Source organism: Anser anser (assembly GCF_964211835.1).
Source record: "Anser anser genome assembly, chromosome: 3".
In the NCBI taxonomy this organism is placed as follows: domain Eukaryota; kingdom Metazoa; phylum Chordata; class Aves; order Anseriformes; family Anatidae; genus Anser; species Anser anser.
Genome location: NC_139722.1, coordinates 75,458,486 through 75,465,826, shown reverse-complemented (window position 1 = coordinate 75,465,826; position 7,341 = coordinate 75,458,486). Strand labels below are relative to the sequence as shown.

At 35.1% G+C, this 7,341-nt stretch overlaps 1 protein-coding gene across 6 annotated transcripts in view; it reads left to right on the top strand.

Annotated features, from left to right (window-relative positions):
• Positions 1 to 7,341, top strand: part of PDE10A (phosphodiesterase 10A) — a 191,394-nt gene that overhangs the window by 42,354 nt on the left and 141,699 nt on the right. The gene's annotated exons all lie outside the window — the stretch shown is intronic.

Below are 7,341 nucleotides of genomic sequence, written 5' to 3'. Positions count from 1 at the left end.
GGAAATGTCAGTGTCTGAAGAGTTAAAAATTCATCTCTTGTATAACAGTCCATTGTAGCATTTATCAGTTCATGGAACTGCTTTGTGTTTTAAGTACGTGTTAACTTGAATCAAATATAGGTCCTGTAATTTTCACACTGAGTATTCTTCTTATTCTTTGTGTTACATTCAAAAAGGATCAACCTAAAAATTAAAGCTTGTCGCCTCTGTAAAATCCTGGGTGTTTGGAGTTGAATCTTGTCATTTTTTAAATATACTTTCCACCAATTTATATGGAATTGCTGAGCACTACTATTGCGAAAGTTGGCCTGAATTCAACACAACTGCATCTCCATTGTTCAGATGAAATTATTGATAACTCTAGTATTACAAAATCCACTGTTAAGATGCAAGACTAACATTTTTTTTTCTTTTTCACGTGGTACACCTATATCAGTCTTAGATTTCTTAGCACAGTATATTTTCTGCTATGTAGAGGGCTGTGGTTTTAAAATGGATGAATGAGTTGGTATCTGAAATCAAGGGTGGGACCAGTTTGACGAATTCATTAAAAGTTTATATGAACCTTTGGGGGCTCCTTGGGTCTTGCCACTTGTATGAATATTCTTACAGAGAGGCCTTTGCAATTACTGGCATCTGCTTCCCAGGACTGTTCTGTGAGCGTTTGTCTTCACAGACCTGTAAGTTTAGCTGTTACATGCTCCTTTCTCAAGGTTGTCAACACATTTGAAAGGCTCATCTGGACACTCTTCAAATGTTTGTTCCCAGCTACAAACATTTGTGGCTTGCCTTAAAATCCTTTTGGAAAACCACAAGTTCTTGAGCCTAGGATAACTACTTGAGGCATGTGTGACAAATGTGTTGATTACTTCTACCTAATTGACACTCGGTTTAAAAACACATGACAAAAACCAACAACCCACAAATCAAAGAGAAACCACTACAATTTTTAAGTCTAGAACACCATGGGTTAGTTTATTTTTTGAAACTGGAAGGCTGACAGGTTTCAGAGCCTGTTGTAGACAAGGCCTTACTGTCTACATGGAGATGCAGAAAGCTAGTATCGCAGTGCAAGAGGAGGAATAACTCTTTATGGCCATCCCTTGGCCCAGCTTTGGATTTTCTCTGCCTGATTTGGGAGGAAAAGCCAACCTTATAAAACCAAATCCAGGAGTGTTGCTCCCCTCTTAGGGAGCTGTTCCTTTAAAAAGAAGCAACACCCAGTGCTATTGCAGGTCTACAGAATACCAGTTATGTGGCTAGATTTCGCTATGTGAAGTTTTTATCTTTTCCACTTTAAAAATACTTAAGAAATGTTGCAAGCTTTTTCAAAACTTCAAGACAGAAAGTCATCTTTGTACAACAATTTTGATCCCTTTCACAATTTCTGTAGTGCTGTAGACATTTGTGTGTGGGAGTTGCTTAAAATTTCTTAGATATGTGAATATGCCTACTGAAGTCAGTAATACTTAAAATTGGACACATGCTGACATGTTTGCAGGTTTTGTGTTCTAGGCTTCAGAACAGAAAACATTTTCTTAGCAAAGATTTTATTCTGTAAGCATTTTATGTGCCTCTCCACTCAAAAGTTTGAGTCTGAAAAAAAAAAAAAGCTGTTAGATTTTGCTGGCAAATTTGCTGGCAATTTTATGAACAAACAGAAGCAGTTTTCTACTGTACTAGTTCTGTGAATGTTCGTGTACCTGTGTCAGTAAAACCCTTACTCCAGTGATGAACATACAATGTAGTCACCTTGGAGAAATGAATGTTCTAGTTAAATCTTAAACTCTGCAATCTTGAGATTGCTGTGAACAGTACAGTCCCTATCAGTATTCCAAAAAATTAGAGTACACTTTAAAATTATACTTTGCCCCTGAAGTGAGCAGCTCGGTGTCATTTTGAATTGTGATGATATTATCACTGCGGGTGTCTGAAAGGATACTGGATGAACTGCAGTAAGGTAGTGTGGAGCTTCTGGGCAATAGCCTGCAAGTTAAACTGGCATGAAAATTGTACCAGATCAGTCAGCCACTGAGAACTCTTGAGAACAGGTAGAGTTATCGTCACCACTGAATGGGATGGTAGTTGATCCAGTTTACAGTGTTGCTTTAACAATGCCAAACAGCTAGCTTGCTTGCTATTCTATTTCTGCAGAGTGAATGTTTATGGCTTTCTATATTTCACTGTGTTTTACGTATCAAAGAAAAACGAGATGAAAAGGTTCAACAGGTTGAAACAGAGTTTTGTGGAGTTTTACTGCAACCTGCTACAGTTCCCTGCAAGGATGTAATAGTACTCTGCAGTATGCTGCATCAGCTTTAGCTGTCCTGGGGAAGTTTTCCCCAAAGGGGAAAGTTACCTGGCAGCAAATGGGACGGAAGAGTTCCCACAAATAAGGCCAGACCTCTTCAGCTGGGCTGATCTGATATTGTGAAGACAGCCCAAGCAAAGACAACCAGATGGAAATGTTCTCCTGCAGCACTTAGGTCACTAGTAAGAGTCTAGTTGATTTTTTGTCAAACGTTCTAGGGTTCACAGGGTCTAAATTTGCAGAAAAATGTGATTTGGACATGCAATATGAAGACAGGTAATGCAATGTGTAGGTCTGGAACAAAATCTATTGCTTGACAGTGTTGAAGTAAAGACAGCATTGTTTGATTTGAAAGAGACTTTGTTAAGGTGGAAAAAATGATTTACCGGAACACTTAATAGCTAATGTTTTGGGTATGAATGCTCATTCAGTCCTTTTAAAATTGTCTTGAAGCAAGAACTTTTTAGTTTGTGCTTTTAATATTATAAACTGCGTTTCTCCCTAAGAAAACAGGAATGGGTGTCCAGGCAATCTGTAATTTTGTATGTTAGAATGAAAAAGAACAGTTATAATTTTCATCATATCCATGGTGTTTCCTTGAAAGTAACCAATTCAGATAATATTAATGATTTTTTGTGGAGGAATAAGCATTTTGCCTAAACAGCAATTTAGGTAAAGGGTTCTCTGCTACTGTATATGCTTTATAAGATGCTTAGTTTTACAAATGTCATGTGGGGCAGTCTTACCGATTCAATGAAGATTAAAAAAATAATAATACAGATAATACTTAGTGCATAAAATACTTTTTTTTGTGGCATTACTTAGTTTTTTATTTTATTTTATTTTATTTTATTCTCCCCTGTAGATTTCCATGCTTTCAGAATTAAAATAATAGCACAGTAGACTTTTTCTGCTAATTTTGTAGTATTTTCTATGATGGAATGCAAGAAGAGCAAAACATTTGGTAATTCCATATCTTAGGTAGCTTTCAAAAGTGATACTTGTAACAAATTCAACTTGGTCATAATAGACTCATAATTCCTTCTGTGCACAATAATTTTGTCATTTTTGTTCATCCTTACAGCTCTTTATCTTGCCAAAGCTGACCGAGATCTTTGTATGTAAAATATGAAAACTTAAAAGAAAAGTCCCAGATCCACCTTACAGTTCCTAAAAGGAGCCCGAGTTTATACTTTGATTTCTTATGTTGCTCTCCTAATATATTTTGAGCATATTATAGATTTTTTTGTTTGTTTAGAAATTATTAGCTTAAGTGCATACCTTTTGTAGTATGATCTTTTGAGGGATCTCAAGCTAAGGACTATTTTAAGAATTTGATATGGTTAAGGAAACAGAGTTTTCCTTCAGTCTCTGCTGAATCATTCTTCTAACTGTGGACATGTCTTATCTTTGGATAAGATAACAATTCATACCACATGGGGTTGTTAACTTTCTCATGGCTCTTAATTAGCTATGTTAAGGTATGGCCATTTTAGCTCACATAATTTTTTTTCCTTTTGACTTACATTCTTTGTGCAGTTTTGGTTTCCTAATGCTTTCCTTTTTACATATGTAAGGCTATTGAACAGAATTACATCAGGATGTCGAAAAAGCAGTGTTATCTCAAGGTCTGATGCAGTTTCTTGACAAGATAGGGAAGTTTGAGGATGGCTTTATCCATCGCACAATTTGAAGATCTCTGGAGAAAACAGTCATGGAAAGTAAAGAGGTCAATAAAAGTGTTTATAAAAGAATGATCAATGGAAATATTTATTTTTGTTAGACTATTATAGAAGATGTGGTCAAGATCAAAGCCTCACTGTGCTAAATGGGATGTTCAACCTGTGCAGAGTACAAACAGAAGTCCTTTTTGTGGACCACAGAAGTAATTATCTTTAAACATGTGAAGAGATTCTTTTGATATTATCATACTAAATAAATTAATCAAACTAGGATGTACGAGTTGGGATATTACTTGAAGAGAAAGTGATGAATTTTGAATGAGAAAAAATTTCCATTTTACAGGTAGAGAAATAATACATATGGAGTGAAGCAATGTTCTGTAGTCACACACAAGAATTAGGAAATGAAACTTAAGTTTTTTGATTCTCAGGTTGCCAAAGGACTGTTCCTCTTTCAGCTTAGTTTGACTTTGTTGCATGAAACATTCTGTAGTTGAGTAAATAACATGCTCTCCCTGCCCCCATATGGAACTTGTCACCTAAATGGAAGAATAAATACCCTGGTTACTCAGTTATAATTTTCATTTGATTTCAGTTACAGAGAATATAAAATCATCTGTGCTAATTTGTGATCTGTTTCAAATTTCAGATAAATTAATATGTAACATATCATACAGGTACATTAATATCAGCAATTAAACTGAATTTTTGATCCTTTAAAAAATAACTAAAATGTATCCTTCCCCCACCAGCTTGAGTGATACTTTTCAACAAATATTTTGAAATTTTTTAATTTTAAAATCACTGATTTTAATCCAGAACTGCCACCTCCTTGTGAAATTTGGTAGTAATTCTTCAATGATTGCAGCTACAAGTACTTATGTTGAAATGCTGGCCATGTCTGAATAAGATTACTAGCTGTACTGTGGCTGCATCTCCAGTATTCCCATTCTGTGTCATTCTGGCGGGTCATGCTCTTATACAGAGGTCCAGATTTTTTTTATTTTTTTTTTTAATATCTTTTTTTTCCGGCATTTAGGCCAATGTGTCATCCGGATTTTTTCCTCTGGGATAACTTTGTGATTGGCAGAAGCGTATTTCTTCCGCTGACAAGGAATCTGGCCACAGCAAGAAAGGTTTGGCGCAGCCTCCTCCAGAGGACTGTGGTGTCTTTGCAGTGGATTGTGAGACCGGATCCAGAGTTCAAGACCCAAACTGAGCTCTCCAAAAACAAACATTATACCTGTTTTTGTTTCATATTCTGGGATAGAAGTGAGGCATCTGGTTGTTTTATAAACTCAATTACAATACTTCTCTATTTCTATTTTTTGATTTATTTTTCTATTTCGTTTTACTACCAAATAAGCTTTTACAATAGGCTTTATACTAGTTTATGGAGTTTTGTTCACAGGAGAACTACTTGATTCTAGTTAGACTGGGTGTGAACTGTAACCCCTTCCCTGTAAATAACCTGAATTCTAGTTGTTTTCTATTTTTCCTAGAAAAAGCCTTTGTTTTCTTCCTTTTTTTCCTAATTTCCTCCTCTTTTCCCTGCAAAAAGAAAAAGTAAAAAAAAAATGAAATCCCCTAAAATCTGAATACAAACCAAAAATATACTTTAAAACAACAGCAGAGTTCTTCAACCAACTTCTTTCTTTCTGGCAGGAAGTAAAATCTGAAGCCGAAAATTAAATTGAGTTCCTTCTTTTTAAGTCATCGCAATATAAACAGCAGAAGTTCGATGGGCAAGAATGTGCCTGTTGTGATATGAAATCTTTGGTAGACATGACATTTTCATTAATTAGAATTTAAATACAGTCCAAATGAAAAACTAAACAAGTATGCAAGGGGGTATCATCTGGCTTATTCCTTAAGGCCTAACTTGATTCTACAGGACTTGAGAGAGGTTGAGATAAAGGTGTTATCAAAAAATTGATAGGCTGAATGTCGCTTTGAATTTTTGTTATTATAAAAGAAATCAGCTTTTGTATTTTGTATCCCAGTCCATATGCATTTCATCCAAGTGCAGAAATCCATCTGTGAAGGTCAGATTGCAGATTAGTTGTAGGAAGATGATGTTTCTTTTCAGGTTTCTGATTGTATTTTTCTCTTCCCATCTACTAAACCTGATAGAACCTGATAGCTTTTTTTTTTTTTTGTCAAACAGGTTTCTATTTTAAATAACAAGTAGGAAAACAGAAAAATAATTCAGAATCATAAAAAATCAGGAAAAAAAAGTCACATTGTAATAATTTTGTAGATATTCATAGCAAAACAGTGGATATGTAGTATTTCATCCTGTAGCAGTGTTTTAAATGTCAGGATCTTCGATCATAATTTTTTATTTTGTATTTTATGTAAGAATACATTATTGGTATTTACCTAATAAACAGTCAGGTCATATTTGGAGTGGAAAGTGTACTGCTCGTACTAGAAAATTTCCCAAAATACACTAAACTCATAGTGCAGATTTTATTCTCCTACTGGCAATGTTGACAAAGGCTTAGGAAGTGTTTTCATTTAGTTCTTCATTTCTGCTAGTTCATTTGACCATAAAAGCGTATTGCTTCTTCAGAAGAATGATTGTCCCACAAACTAAATAGTATTATTATGGTTTAGAAAGCTGACTTAACATGAAGAATGAAACTTCTGAAGCATGGGAGGGCAGTATGCAGCAAAACATAACAATTTTTGATGACGCTCTCTGTGAAAACCTAGAACCTTCATTGAAGTGAACCAAATCCATGAGAGAGTGCCCAGTCCTGGTCCTTTGACAAGGAGGTGTGAGTGTTCACAAAGCTCTGCTGAATCCTTAATGAATAAAGTTTCTGTACAAGTGTTGAGTAGTTTGGCTTTGTTGTATGTTGATGTCAGTCTGGCTCACTGCAGTGTAAGATCAAAAGTTTTTGAAGGGAAATACCTGGAAATAATTAGAAAAAGTGGTCTGGGGTACAAAACCACTAATTTTCAGATACTTTAACAGCTTCTCATTTTGTCTTGTAATTTATAGCTTGTGATGCAGCTTCAGAGGTAGAATAGTGCTTCATTTAAGCAAATTAATCTGAAGGAGGTGACTTTTGCTTTTGCAGTCTGATTCATACATATTGTGTAGGAAGGGCAGGGTAAGACAAATCATATTTTTCTGAGTAATTATATTAATTTTTCAGTGGAATAAACCTTGGAAAGCAGATGTTTTACTTGATTGCCTTCCTGGGTGAATGTTTTTCTAAGTACTAAAAACAAAGGTTCCTTTGTGCAATCAATTTTTAAGCTTGGGATTTTACTTAAACAAGACTTATGATACAGTACCTCCCCAAGAATAATTTGCCTAAGTAATAAATCTTGTTG